The following is a 16,010-nucleotide window of genomic DNA, read 5'->3' on the forward strand; positions in this document are numbered from 1 at the left end:
GACTGACAATAATGATGATGCTGTATGCTACACCGAAGAGTTAGAGAATCTCACTAATACTTTAAAAGTGAAAGTTTGTGTGTAAGTATGTATGTTTGTTCCTTCTTTGTCCTGCGGCTACTGAAGTGGGCTGGCTGGAAATTTGGAATGATAATAGATTTTACTCTGAACATAGGCTACTTTTCATTCCGGAAAAATCCTTGTTTCCCGTGGGATTTGTGAAAAACTGAATTCCACGCGGAGGAAGTCGCGGGCGTCCTGTAGTATAATAAAATACTGAAAAGGAGTTTTCGTATAGAGAATAAGTATACCAAGTTCAGACCTATCAATTTTCTGACGAGCAAAAATATGATTAGTCTACATAATTTTCACGGAGTCGCCCGCTTATAAATTTCGCCCAGTTTCCGTCTCCAGGGGTCACTAAATGGAAAGAATATTTCCCCGTTTACTCTTCCGCTAAGCTATCCGCTTTCCGCTTATGTTATAAACCGTGTTATGGGAGGTCGAATAGTGTCACGTTTGGTTATATCAAGTTACTAATACTTTAGATTTCTCTTTCGGTAACAAACAGGTGACTAAACGAATTTTGTGTGGCGCCTTTTATGAAACATCGCTGCGTGCTTACATAACTTTCCCTTTCGAGGATGATTATATAAATAATCTCCAGAGTATCATCATCATCACTCTGAGGCTCATTTAGAGGCGTTTAATACATGCAAAAGCCATTGCAGTCATAAATGTATGTATGTATGTATGTACCAATAAGTCTGTGTCTCTTTTTTTATTCTTTACACGTTAGCCCTCGATTACAATCTCACCTGATGGTAAATGATGATGCAATCTAAGATGGAAGCGAATAATTTCATCCTCCTTCTAACAAGTTAACTAACTTGTTAGGAGGAGGATGAAAATCCACACCCCTTTCGGTTTCTACACGACATTGTATCGGAACGATAAATTGCTTGGCGGTACGTCTTTGTCGGTAGGTTGTTAACTAGTCACGGCTGAAGCATCCCACCAGCCAGACCTGGATCTATTAAGAAAACCTCAATCGGCCAGCCGGGGATCGAACCCAGGACCTCCGTTTTGTAAATCCACCGCGCATACCACTGCGTCACGGAAGCCGTTTTTTTCTTATAAGAAATTCTATTCGATAAAGTGTCAAACATTATCACGCTAAGCCTACCCGCATTGAAACAGCGTGTCTGTAACGTCAACAAATTACAGTGCAAATAATAGTGCTCTGTAATTTGTTTAATTAAAAATTCTAAAAAAATGTTCATGTACACTTGAACTTGGCACTTCCAACTTCAACTCAGCAAACCAAAGGTCATGAGAGGTATTACATCGCCAGACAAATGCCTGCGGGCCGTCACGGCTTACTATTCCACCCAAAACCTCCGCGGACCTCAAGGTCTAACTAACGGAACGGATCGGACACAAAAACAATCAAGTGAAAGTGACGTTTTCACTTTATTGCACGGACTATGCTTGCATACTATTATATTTAGGCGTGTAAAATATTAATGTTTGTTTATTTAGAACTAGTAAAACCCTCGCGGTTTCACCCGATTACGAGTAGGTAGGTAGAGAACCGTGATAGAACAGTGAATATGACTCCTGCCTCCGATTCCTGTGGGTTCGGGTATCCGGTCTGGGGCATGCACCTTCTTTTCAGTTGTGTGCATTTTAAGAAATTAAATATCACGTGTCTCAAACGGTGAAGGAAAAACATCGTAAGGAAATCTGCATACCAGAGAATTTTCTTAATTTTCTGCGAGTGTGAAGTCTGCCAATCCGTATTTTGGCCAGCGTGGTGGACTATTGCCCTAACCCCTCTCATTCTGAGAGGAGACTCAAGCTCAGTAGTGAGCCGAATATGGGTTGATAGCGACGACAACGAGCAGGTCCCATTCTTGAGTGAATACGGGGAAGAAATATAGCCTATGCTAATCGCGGATAGTGATTTTTTTATTCTTTACAAGTTAGCCCCACCACCACCAAGTTTGACCACAATCTCACCTGATGGTAAGTGATGATGCAATCTAACATGGAAGCGGGCTAACTTGTTATGAGGAAGATGGAAATCCGCTCCTCTTTCGGTTTCTACACGTAACGTAACGCTAAATCGCGTTGGGTGGTGATTAAGAAAACCTCAATCGGACCAGCCGAGTATCGAGAACCCAGGGCCTCCGTCTTGTAAATCTACCGCATATATCACTGCGCCACGGAGGCCTACCATAGGTGAAAGAATTTTCAAAATCAGTTTATTAGATCCAGAGATTACCCCCTACCACTAAACAAACATTAATTACCTCTTTGTAATAGATTCTTTGTTATTTATATGCAAGAGAGAAGTATATGAAGAGAGGATTGGGTATTTATGATTTGTAACTAACTTTAAAAAGGAACTTTTTTTTCTAAATTCGGGAAACGAACCTAACTAGTTCTGACGACCACAATAATTAGATATTATCATTATCTAAATACAGGTAAATCTGCATACTCATAAACATACGTAATTAATGTACAATTTAATATTTATATAAAAAGAAAGTTTTAAGATAGCTCTCATTAAAACAAAGTTACGTAATAATTTCACATTATAAAATACTAGCCAACGTCCCACGGTTTCACACGCGTTGTCCCCATTCCCGTGAGATTACGGGAATAAAATATAGCCTATGACACTTATAAATAACGTGGTTTTCTAATCGTAAGAGAATTTTCAAAATCGGTAGATCCGGAGATTACCCCCTATAACATCACAAACTTTACTTCTTTATTATAGAATTAATATTAGTATATAAAAGAGTTGATAAGTAAAAAAAGTTTTGGTCAGAAACCGAAAAACGAACTTCAGAAAAAAAAAATATTCTGGTTTCTCGCACTATTGCCAAGTTAATTTGAGACCTGTAAATAAAAACATAATAAAATGATTTTAATGTTATTTTCACAATTGATTTATTTCAATTATTTCACGTAGATTTTTTAATATTAGTTATTGTTTTTGGTAATAACTCCTCTTGAGTCTTTATTAAGTCTGTTAAATATACGTACAAACACTTTTACGTATATTTAATTCCTTCGTAGCTATTCGCTATACAGCAACACGCCAGCATAATATTTTGATTGTACAATAATTTGTCCTCCATTTTCATTATCGTGAGAAATCATCACAATATGAAGTCTTTATTTCCTAAAACTGTGTTTTGTCTCGTTACTTCTATGCGTTTTTGATATGTTTTGCCTTTTTCACAGAAAACCGTTGCAAAATCTGTAAAATTTTTAACCTGTATGAATGAATTATCTAGCGGGCTATATTTTTACTACTAGCTGACGCCGCGCGGTTTCACTCGCGAGGTTCCCGTTCCCGTAGGAATACGGGGATAGTTTATAGCCTATAGCCTTCCTCGATAAATGGGCTATCTAACACAGAAAGAATTTTTCAAATCGGACCAGTACTTCCTGAGATTAGCGCGTTCAATCAAACAAACAAACAAACAAACTCTTCAGCTTTATAATATTAGTATAGATAATACTCCTTTTAAAATTCTTTAACCCTATTTATATTATTTACCTACGAGTACATAGATATAAAAGATAGTACACACTATCATTCATATCAATAATTGATGATTGATTGTTTTACAAAACTATAGTTACGTATTGGTATATAGTAAAATTATTGGTAGTGGCTCTACAAAATGTCTTTTTTTAAACTTGTGCTTAGCCTTAGTAGTCCAGTAATTTTAGGCATTTAAAACTCCAATCTGGGGAAAAATTCCTACTGAGCTGAATTTTTGTATACACCTTTATTACGGTGTTATTATGAAGATGTGAAAAATCGACATTACAAACGTCAAAAGGTTACGAAAATCAGTTTTTCGCAAATATTTCGCGACCTATTGCTCGGAGGTCAATAGTGGTCGTTATAAAAATAGTTCCTCATAAAATTGTCTACAAAAAATGTCTTTTGCAGTTTTTCTGTAAAATTAACGGTTTTCGGATTAAAGCGCTAATTAGGACTTCGATTGATACAGTCATATTCTGTGTTGTATTGTAGTTCATAAGGATAGGGGAGCCCATAGGGTAAGGTTGCTTAGGGCATCAAGTTACCTTAATCTGGCACTGGTAGTGGAATCTTAGAATTGGCTGACAACACTGATACAATATAGGTATGTGGAGAATAATGTGTGGGAATTACCCATACGATTACAGACGAAGGTAAAAAGCAGGCCGTTTGCAGATCCGTTATTATCATACGAGTAGCTGTGATGCAATGCACTCGTATTGGTGGAGATCACGAAATTCCTAACTATACACACGCTACTAACACATCTAACGACATTCTGTCGTGACATGGCGCGGGCCTTGGTTTATTTCCTACAGTAAACGTTGTACCTACCACAAACTGCCTGTTTGTTGATCCATAGTTAATTAATCGCAAGGCCTGGGGTTGATTAACGTTAGACTGTTGATGTATCCACGCAAGCAAACACAGGCGTCTCGACTAGGATAAGCACGAAATTTTGACGACCTCCGTGGCGCAGTGGTATGCACAGTGGATTTACAAGGAGGTTCAGTGTTAGATCCCCGGCTGGCGGTAGTTACCCTACCGGCAAAGACGTACCGCCAAGGTACGATGTCGTGTGGAAACCGAAAGGGGTGTGGATTTTCATCCTACTCCTACCAAGTCCCAACAAGTTAGCCCGCTTCCATCTTAGATTGTATTATAATTTACCGTCAGGTGAGATTGTAGTCAAGGGCTAACTTATAAAGGGTTATCTTTAGGGTATGCTATGCATGTATGTAGTTTCGAAAGAGCTTGTAAACTAAGCCTATTTGAAATAAATGAATTTTGACTTTGACTTTGATTAGAATGTAGGAGGTTTTAGTCCGTAGGCGCCGTGTATCGGTGAAGTGGGACATCGTCATCCAGGCTACCTGGATATCATCCATGAGGATATCATCCTTCTACAATAAAAAAATGTTAAGTGATGAACAATCCTACTAATATTATAAACGCGAAAGATTGTATAGATGTTTAGATGTTTGACTGAAGCGATTTGGCTGAAATTTGGAATGTAAATAGATTTTACTCTGAATTAACGCATAGGCTACTTATTATCCCGAAAAAATCCATGGTTTCCCGAGATTTGCGAAAACTAATAATTTTGATGATATGATTGTTTGTTATTCTTTCACGCCTCGACTATTGAACTGAATTAGCTGAAATTTGGTATTAAGATATATTATATTAATTAACACATAGGCTACTTTTATTCCCGAAAAATCCATGGTGCCTGAGGGATGTGTGAAAAACTAAATTCCACGCAGACGAAGTCGCGGGCGTCCTCTAGTGATTAATAAAGAAAATATTATGCTAACCTTAAAAAAGGAATGGCTTTTTATTTAATATCATTTTGGTTTCTTTAACTAATTGTTTGGGAATGGGAAAGGTATAAATAATATTTGTAAGAGGAATTTATAGTATCGGAGATCATACGAGTACATAGAGGTGCGACAACCAGTTAGAAATAACGCGCTCGCTGACCTTTCTTGTCTTTGAAGTCGGTTAAAAATGAAAGGAATTCTGCTGTATTTCTGTCAATGCGATCAACTAGTTCCAAGAAGCAGTGGCCTAGAATGCCGCTTATGTATGTATCTATTAGTGAAGTTATAGAATAATAAATATGTAACCGGATCCGTTGGTTTTCCATTTAGTTGGGTCCATGGCCCGGCGGTAACTAGAACTGGTCCCTTAAGGAAGCTTTGGTTGTTAGAAAGTGATATTTGGATCGAGTTGCCAAGTAAAGTTAATTTGTTCACAGCTTGGGGCATTGGCATAGTATGACTATATTATTTGTAAGTTAAATCAGGACGGAAGAAATTATATACGACTAAACTTTTCTAGAAATGGCTCCTTCTCGTAAACAAACCTTAATCCTAAAATATCTTTTTCATTATTTTAAAGTCAACGGTACAAATAGATGACCCGCCGGGTGTTATGAAATAAATCTTCGTCTAATCTTATAAATTAGTAGAGATTTTTGTGGCAGAGATAAATAGATATATTCTTTATTGCACAACAAAAAATATAAAACTACAATATTTATTGAGAAATAAAATAATGCTTAAAGGCGGTCTTATCGCTAATAGCGATCTCCTCCAGACAACTTGCCTTGTAAGATTGAAGCTCATTAGGATACTACTGTCAAGAGTATTTCTGCAACCAAGCAGCATTGCTGTATTTCTGCCTGAGGGGCATGGTTGCCAGTGCCTCAGGTTGAAAGACAAGGTGGTCCCGGGTTAAAATCAGGTCAGTCTCGTTCAAAGAGAGACTTATGGTCACATTGTGCATACCCCACTTAAGCTCACCGCCGATTTTCACTTGAGTTGTAATCAGGAAGCTTTGGTGTTACTGGTGATCAAGCCAGTATAAGTACTGAGATAATATGTGGATTCAGATTTCAGAGACAATTTCACATAACTTGTAAAAAAGTTTTCTTAGACCCATTAGACAATAAGTAAAGAGTGTAACTATGGTAAAATTACTTCTGCAGTAAAGGTTAACTTGTCAATAATAAACATCAAGTAAAAACGACGGTCACGTGAGTTTTTTTGTCGGAATATGCTTGCTGACTCAGCCACCCTATAAACAGATAGTCTTGGCTAAAAATGGATGAACGTAGTCACTAAAAACCCTTAAAAATAGTTTGAGTTCGGCGGAATTTGCTTTCCGAACCTAGTGATAGAGTCACTAGTCACTATTAACAAACACAACTTTAAAAGGTGCTTGTATAAAAGCCTACTTTTTTAAATAAATGAATGTGCATCTCTTTTCAAAAGATCGCATTTTAATACCGACCACAACGTTCATATAGCAGAATCATTGCAAAATATCGTCTCTCAGGTTACCGACCCATTTGCCTATAAAAATAATAGCAGCCTCTCTGTCTCGTATGCATTTCCTACAGGCTGTAATCTTCGTTCGCAAACTGCCTTGAAAATTGCCTCTCAGTGTTTGTTCGCGCGCCAGCGGAGCGCGTCGTTTGTAGCAGGCGCCATTTATAAAAAGTTTCTACGTCACGAAACCGCGTCCGAAAAATTTTTGGATCCGTGACGAAAGTTCAATTAGAGAAAATTGTATCTGGTGACAGTTTTTGTGCAGTGTTTGCAGTGTTTTACTTTTTCTGAGGATTGTTGAATCTTTTATGGTTGCATTTTGAATCAAACAATGAGGTAAGGTTTTTGATTGTTTTGTGGAAACACCTTGAATGTAATAAAACTTAAACTTAGCGCTGTAAAATATGCTTGCAATCATATGGTTTTCTAAGGCACATGATTGCTAGAATGTTAAACTACCTACTAGAAAATAAAATCTTTAAAATGGTTTAAAACTAATTTGCGGCAGAATAACATTTTGATTTAAAAAGCCACGACCGTACAGTACATTTCTTTCCCAAAAATTTCCTTGTATCAATATATGATAAAGATGATAAGCAAAATATCACCTGCCTACTTCTATGTGTTTTATAATACTGTTAGGCATTGCTGTAGTTTGGCAGCTAAGTCTAAACCGGTTATTTTGGTCGCTTAATAATAAACGAAGTTGTTCCCGTAACTGTAAATCTTTCACCGGTATAGCTTAATCATTATACAGCTTCTACTGTTTCAAGTAAAGTTACTCGTAGTTGTAGACCTTTAAAGACACGTCAATTCCTGTACTTTCGACGTAGGTTCCTATATTTCCAGGCAAGTGAAAGAATAACTAGTAAACAATTAACTTATTATTAATTTCCTTAATTGTGTTGCTATAGCCTGACTTATCTCCTTTTATCAAGTCAGAAAGCTTGTCAGCCTTGTTTTCCTATATAGGTAAGTGCGGTAATTTGGCTGTTTAGACCTTGGTGGCAAAAGATTATTAACTAGGGTAAGCATTATACAAACAAATTGAACTACTTATGTCGTAAATTCCTTCTTCAATGCAGATTATTCAGGGTAGGCGCATTTTTGCATCTATGAAGTGCACGCCACTGCCTGGTGGCTTTATAAAGTAGCAGGTTTCAAGAGTCCAGATCATCAACGGAGCATAGGTTGACAACAGAGGTCCTGGGTTTGATGTCCAGCAGTTTAGAATTTTATATTTTCTAAATTGGTTCAGGTCTGGCCTGGTGGTAGGCTATGGCTGTGGCTAGTTACCACCCTACCAGCAATGATTTAGCGTTCTGGTACGATGCTGCGTGGAAACCGTCAGAGGTTATTAACTAACTTTACTACACATTCAGATGGACGTCTACTGAAGGACATAGCATTCTGTAAGGAGTTCCAAAAATTACAGTCTACCAGGCCCCAGACCACCAAACGTTTGGGGTCTAGAGTCTCAACACATTTGACATTGAGACCCTACTTTAGCTATTTGTTCTCTAAACTTCTTTTGCTTCTGCTGTTACCATTTCAACTTCGCAACATGTCATCTTCCTAAATAGGTATAGTTTCAAAGGTGAAGTGGGTCAACGAATTTCTATTGTATTTTGTTTGATCAATTTGTTTTATATACTTTCTGACTAACAATAACTCGATATGTAGTTTTGTTGCAATTCCAATTGCTATTGTGTCTTAGATTGAATGAGCATTGTGTTCTGAAAATATTGTAGTTACACGTACACACGTACACGTAGGGACTACACGTGTATAACTGTAGCTATTGCAATTATCACTTCATGTTTAGTATTGTTTTCCTTAAAACACAATCACGGTACAAGTTCCATGTTATTTATTACCATGCTTATGATGCTTAACCTTATCGGCGTATAATTTTACAGTGATTTTTCGAAACTTCAATTTATTAAACCATTACTGGATGTTAAGTCTTTTATTATTTTAACTAGCGGACGCCCGCGACTTCGTCCGCTTTCGTCTACCCCTACCCTACCCTACCCCTACCCTACCACTACCCCAACCCTACCCAACCCCTACATCTACCCTACCCCTACCCTACCCTACCCCTACCCCCACCCTACCCTACCCCAAACCTACTCCTACCCTACCCTACCCCCATCCTACCCCTACCCCCATCCTACCCCTACCCTCCCCGTACACTATCCCTTTCCTACCCCTATCCCACCCGTACCCCTATCTCACGCCTATCCTACCCCTACACTACCACTTCCCTATCCTACCCGTACCTCTACCCTACCACTACCCTACCTCTACCCCTACCCTACCACTACCCTAAACCCGGCCCTAAACCTACCCTACCCCTACCCTACCCTGTAACTTCTCTATCTTACTCCTACCCTTAGCAAAATCGGTTCAGTCCTTCGAGAGTGGTGGTATGACCAAGAGAAATAGAGACTTCTATGCTAATAATATAAAGAGGTAAAGTTCGTGTGGTTGTAGGAGGTAATCTCTGGAACTACTGGACCAATTTGGAAAATTGTTTTACCAATAGAAAGCTACGTTATTTGCGAGTGTCATAGGCTATGTTTGATCCCAATATTCACGCGGGAACGGGAACTACGTAAATGAAAGCACCGGGCGTCATATAGCGGAATTTCTGCGTCTTTTAGAAATTTTGTATTATCTCCGAAACTATTTAAGTAATTAACATACTGTAAAGGGCAAATCTTATCTCCATAATATCCTTGTGATTATTAAATAATTTATTTTAATAAGGATTAAAGTTTAGTTGTATAAATAATGACGTAAACCTAAGTATATAAAATTAATAATTTTTAAAACACAAAAGGTACTATATCTGCTGATATATAGAAGATAGATATATGGTGTCGCGGATTTTTTTGTAGAACTTTTGAAGATACATAAAGTCTCCATACATTAATTTCAATTTTACACAATAGTTAAGGCAGCGCATGCGAATAAGTCTGTTTAAGAGGATTTTCAGTCCGACCTGTATGACAAAAACTGTGATAACTCGGCTAATATATATGATACCATAAAATATAGCCTATAGCACTCCCCGATAATGTAGCATTCTACTGGTGAAAGAATTTTTAAAATCGGACCAGTAGTTCCGAAGATTACCCCATTTAAAAAATGTGACAAACTTACAAACTTTACCTCTTTATAATATTAGTATAGAGTATAGATGAGCAGTGATAGCCCAGTAGATATGACCTCTGCCCTCGATTCCGGAGGGTGTGGGTTCGAATCCGGTCCGGGCTTAGACCCATGCACCTCCAACTTTTCAGTTGTGTGCATTTTAAGAAATTAAATATCACGTGTCTCAATCGGTGAAGGAAAACATCGTGAGGAAACCTGCATACCAGAGAATTATCTTCATTCTCAGCCAGCGTGGTGGATTATTGGCCTAATTCTCATTCTGAGAGGAGACTCGAGCTCAGCAGTGAGCCGAATATGGGTTGATGACGAATTATTTAGGACCTATTTAATTCGTACCATCATTGTAAGAAACCAGGTGGGTTTCCAATCTTATGTTATCGATCTCTAATGCTTAGACGCTCCAATGAGGGTTGATTATTATCGGAATCCGAGGCACGGATACCACCAACTTACCAAGTTTTAACTGGTTCTGATCTATCACGATCCTCTTTGCTTGACCTTCTATACCTTACTAAACATCATCAATCCAATCAACCCATAAAAAGCACGTAGAAACTGTTTAAAAGTGACCACGTTAGTCTCTATTATCGAACCATGTTGTTTACGAAGCATTTTTTTTTCATTTGACCTACAAATCTACAATAAATAACTCGGTGTAGGCAAAAAGCAATCGACTTCACCGCTACTCGATGTCCTTCGCACCTTACATTCCTATTTACTTTATGGTTCGTGAGCATTTAAGTTATTCTACTAATCATTTTGTTTAGCAATAAGCGTATTATAATTTATAATAAAAAACATTTTATTAATCCAAAAGAAGCAGTTATACATTTCCAATTATTTGACATCTCTACCACAATACCCTCATCTGTTATTTATTTGGAATATGAAATAAATGATAGAAAATATTTAAGAATCAAACGAACTTACCTTGTGAAGTTTGATATCTAATTATACGAGCGTCTTGACCGAAGATGATTAGGTTTACTAAGCAGCATGTGGCAGATTATGCTGTCCTTATCACACTTTTAAAGATTCCTATTCGATAAAAAGAATCTTTATTTAACACTGGTAACACCTCCCCATTTGCGCTCCCACGCCGACCGGTGACCATTACCACAGTAAAGATATCTTTTCTGTGCCATTACTGTCATTACGGGATTTTGTGTTGTTTGTTGAGAAATAAATGATAGAAAATATTCACTTTGACACATTGCAAAAAGGTTGCCTAGTTAAATTGCGGCCGAACACATTATTCATACAAAATCTAGTAAACTATGAGCTAGATCAAAATGCAACATAATACAGTCAAATTAAGCATAAAATGATGTTTAATGTGGTATATTAAACGACTAGTTATATCTGAGTCCCTATTGGCGTTTGCGTTGTTAATTCTGTACGGTATATTAATCATATTAGTGTACAGTTTTTATTAATTAATCAAAGAGGGAAGTAAATTAAATAAAAAAATATCATTTAATACTCACCGGGCGCAATTTCACTAGGCAACCTATTTGCAATGTGTCAATGTGAACATTTTCTATCATTTATTTCTTATCACAAATAAATAACAGATGAGGGTATATTCCTTATGACAGATCTCGTACCATTTCTTTATAATTATACCAGCGCATATCTTCGAGCTATGGAGCTATATTAGGAGTATCTCTGCGTGATCGAATCAGAAATGAGGAGATCCGCAGAAGAACCAAAGTCACCGACATAGCTCAACGAGTTGCGAAGCTGAAGTGGCAATGGGCGGGGCACATAGTTCGAAGAGCCGATGGACGTTGGGGTTCCAAAGTGCTGGAATGGCGACCCCGCACTAGTAAGCGCAGTGTTGGCCGACCCCCCACCAGGTGGACTGACGACATAAAGCGAGACGCAGGGATTCGCTGGATGTAGGTGGCTCAGTATCGTGATGTTTGAAAGTCCCTACAAAAGGCCTATGTCCTGCAGTGGACGTACATCGGCTGATATGATGATGATGATGATGATGATACCAGCGCAGATAACCGTTCAACTAACTTGCCGTGTCCTATACTTACCTAATAAAAGTAGATAGGGTATCTATGTGTTATTATCGTGGTCAATATTCCAGGAAATCACACCGCACCCGGAAAGAAAGCGTGCGGTAATGTTCAGATGTTGATCAATGCAAATGAACGGGCTGGAACTCTACCGCCCGCTGTTACAATTCGATTATGCAAAATTATTAATGGCCATACTTTTATTACTTTCATCGTAACAAATTACGTGGCTTAAAAACATCTAATCAATCAAAAAAATACACTGAATTTCTATTTAGAGTTCCTTATAACGTCTGAATAAAAAAAAAATGTACAAAATCGTCTTGCCTATTCTCTTGATGATTACTATTTTATATTGTGGCGTGAACAGAGTTTTCGTTTATGGTAAGTTTCAGTACGAAAACAATATTAAATCTTTTGTATTATCGTTCGATAAAACCTTCGTTTCGGCTGGTGGAAGGCTTCGGCCGTGGCTAGTTACCACCCTACCGACAAAGACGTACCGCGCTTGGCGGTACGTCTTTGTAATTATAAAGCTGAAGAGTTTGTTTACTTGAACACGCTAATCTCAGGAACTACTGGTCTGATTTGAAAAATTATTTCAGTGTTAGATAGCCCATTTATCGAGGAAGGTTACAAGCTCTATCTGATCGGGATATAAATACGACCCCCGTATTCCAACGAGAACGGGAACCACGCGGGTAAAGCGCGTGGCGACAGCTTGTGTACCTAAGGAAGGCGGGCATATGCCTTATAAGAAAGTACAACATACATCAAAGCCACTCCAAAAAATAGGTTAGTGATAAAGTAACCCGGTTTTGTGAAAAGGAAAAAATGTTGAAAATATCTGAAGATTTCATATCTTTAGACATTTCTTATATTATTGTTATCACTTATCAGTCACCCATCTCATGGGAACTAGAATCTCTTCATCGTTATCAAAATTATCTATCTCAACTAGATAAAAGAGGTATAGAAATTTCGTTGTTTACTTTCCAACAGAAATGTTTACACTTTGTTCGAGTTTTCATTTTCCTTTGTAAACTAACAGAGATCCGTGACTTCATCCGCGTGGAAATTACGATTTTTCACACTTAGCCATCATTCGCACGAGAGTTTTTTATGCAGTGTTGTATTTTAAATTTTGGGCGTTGGCCAAAATCGGCGCTGTGTCCTGGTATGCGCAGTGGACTTGCAAGACGGAGGTCCTGGGTTCGATCCCCGATTAGGCCGATTGAGGTTCTCTTAATTGGTTCAGGTCTGGCTGGTGGGGCTTTGGCGGTGGCTAATTACCACCCTACCGACAAAAACGTACCGCCAAGCGATTTAGCGTTCCGGTACGATGTCGTGTAGAAACCGAAATGGGTGCGGATTTTCATCCTCCTCCAAACAAATTAGCCCGCTTCTATTCATTGCATCATCACTTACAATCAAGTGAGATTGTAGTCAAGGGCTAATTTGTAAAGAATGAAAAAAAACAAAAAAAATCCATTCTTACCTTGATCTAAGCTGGGATTCCTCACCTCAATACTAAGGATTAATAAAGTAACACTCCAGCTCCAAATAAATATTTTTAGATTTTTTTTAACTATAGAGAGATTTAGATAGATTGTACTTAGAGAAAACGCCGTGTTGGTCGACCCCCCACCAGGTGGATTGACGACATCAAGCGAGTCGCAGGGATTCGCTTGATGCAGGTGGCTCAGTATCATGATATTTGGAAGTCGCTACAAAAGGCCTATGTCCCGCAGTGGACGTCCATCGGCTGATATGATTATGATAATGATGATGATAAACGAGTAGATAAAGTTTATAGTTAGAAGTTAGACATTATTTAGATTACATTAAAAATGCTTGCATCGAGACACGTTAACAAAAAAGTAGTTATAAAAAACAATATCAGATTAATTAATTAAAAGTATGTGAACCAACTATTTGTTTCAAGAAATCCGGTCTGCCGCATACCAGTGCAAAGCCTACCAACCAATCATGAATACGCAGCGCTTTGATTATAATAATTTATTATTGTTAGGTAGATAAAAATAAGTTATAACCTACATTTTTTCATACATAAGTACCCTAGATACTGCCTCCAGTATGAATAATGAATACATTGCAATGGAAATAAATAAGAATATTATTGTGTAAAATTTTTCCTGTTTTTATGACCCATTTTTTTCTATCTATGGTATCTATCAATACTTCTAATTAAAAAAACCGGACAAGGGTGAGTCGGACCGTAGACCTGAGTAGGTATAGTATAGGGTTTCAATTTCAAATTCCCTTGTTGAGTGATATTATAAAGGTTCCGTTTTTGTTTTTAGAGTTACGGAACTCTAAAAAATGTTAAACTCTAATTTAATGTCTCATAAAACTCATTAGACAAAAACTAGCACAATAATAATATCAAATATACCTTTTGAAAGTATGTTGGGCTCGTTCGATTGGTAATTTCTTCTCATAGATATATGCTTCTTTCAGTCCTTTCAAACAAAGCCTGCAGTATGCCGGGATCGCTTGATTGACTATTTATTTTCATAGATGTGTGCTTATTCTGAAGCAGTGGTGGTTTACCTTTATTTGCAACACACTGACACCACGCGGATTCACCCGGTTCCCGTTCCTGTAGGAATACGGGACTATAGTCTATAGCCTTCCTCGATAAATGGGCTATCTAACATTGAAAGAATTTTTCAAATCGGACCAGTATTTCCTGAAATTAGCGCGTTCAAGCAAACAGACAAACTCTTCAGCTTTATAATATTAGTACAGCTAAGTTGTACAATGTATTTAATAAATCGTAAAGTAAATTAAGGGGACGGCGAATATCAGTTGGCTCCGGGAGTCGTAAACCGACTTTAGAAGCGGAAAAATAAATTAGTAGACATGGTAGAGTTAGAGCATTTTGTAACATACTGCGTGTGATGGACATGGTTGTCGGTGTAATTAAGGGCACACAAGGCCTAACACTTCAAGAAACATGCATTACAAGACCTGCGACGTGTTTCTGGTATTAAAGGTGATTCTCACTTACCATCAGGTTCAGAGGTTTAACCGAGAAAAGGTAACAGCCAGAGTGACACATGGACTTTTGAATTTGTAATGTTAGCGTGTATACCTTTAACATAAAGTCTGGCAGAGCAGTTCTACCTACTTTCAACCTTGAAACAGCACAAAAACTCCATGACCTAGAGAAGTCCGACCGCGGAATGCCACGATTCAAAATAGCATCCATTACTGGTACAATACCCGACAATATACGTCAATCAGCGAGACAAAGAGGCTAACCAAGTAGGTAATTACTAATCTATATTGATGGAACCCACGGATGACTTTGAATTTAAGTTCCTGTATCTGTAAAAAAACTGCATTTTTTTATATGCTAACTTACTCATATACTGCTTTATTCGAGTGTAGAGCCAATTATGCCATATTAATATTGAAGACAAGGTTTTTACTCATGAGGAATGAGCGAAAAGAAATCTAGAATCCATCACTGAAGCTATAATTAGGACAACGCTACCTATAGTTAAGTTGAATAAAAAAAGTTTGAAAATCCCTGACATTGAGAAGATAAGAAAAGTTTGATTGAATTAAATAAGGAGATTTGATAAAAAAATATGAATAAATGCTTGGAGAGCTTGGAGGTAATTGAAGCAGAATTTATCTCACAACAAGAAGGAATAACATTCATTTCTAAATAATATCTAATAATTCATGTGACGATTATTGTATTTATTACTGGTTTTCTTGTCATCTCTTCTTAACTAAATTTCCTCGGGTCATTCCAGAAGCTTTGCGTATGATAAAAGATAAAGCGAAACGCTTTATATGAATCCTCGAAATATTAAAGACGGATGAAATCCCACTCGATGTAGGTATAATTTGCGA

At 37.7% G+C, this 16,010-nt stretch overlaps 1 protein-coding gene across 4 annotated transcripts in view; it reads left to right on the top strand.

Moving 5' to 3' along the window:
- LOC112051719 (uncharacterized) overlaps window positions 1-16,010 on the top strand; it is a 101,959-nt gene that overhangs the window by 14,166 nt on the left and 71,783 nt on the right. Inside the window, exon 1 of one of the 4 annotated variants that reach the window (XM_024090498.2) lies at window positions 7,020-7,245. The exons of the other annotated variants lie outside the window; for them this stretch is intronic. The gene's annotated coding sequence lies outside the window, so the exon portion shown is untranslated. Of the gene's footprint in view, window positions 1-7,019; window positions 7,246-16,010 lie in introns of those variants that run through there. 4 annotated transcript variants of the gene reach the window in all.

This window comes from Bicyclus anynana, chromosome 13, assembly GCF_947172395.1.
Source record: "Bicyclus anynana chromosome 13, ilBicAnyn1.1, whole genome shotgun sequence".
NCBI classification, from domain to species: Eukaryota; Metazoa; Arthropoda; class Insecta; order Lepidoptera; family Nymphalidae; genus Bicyclus; species Bicyclus anynana.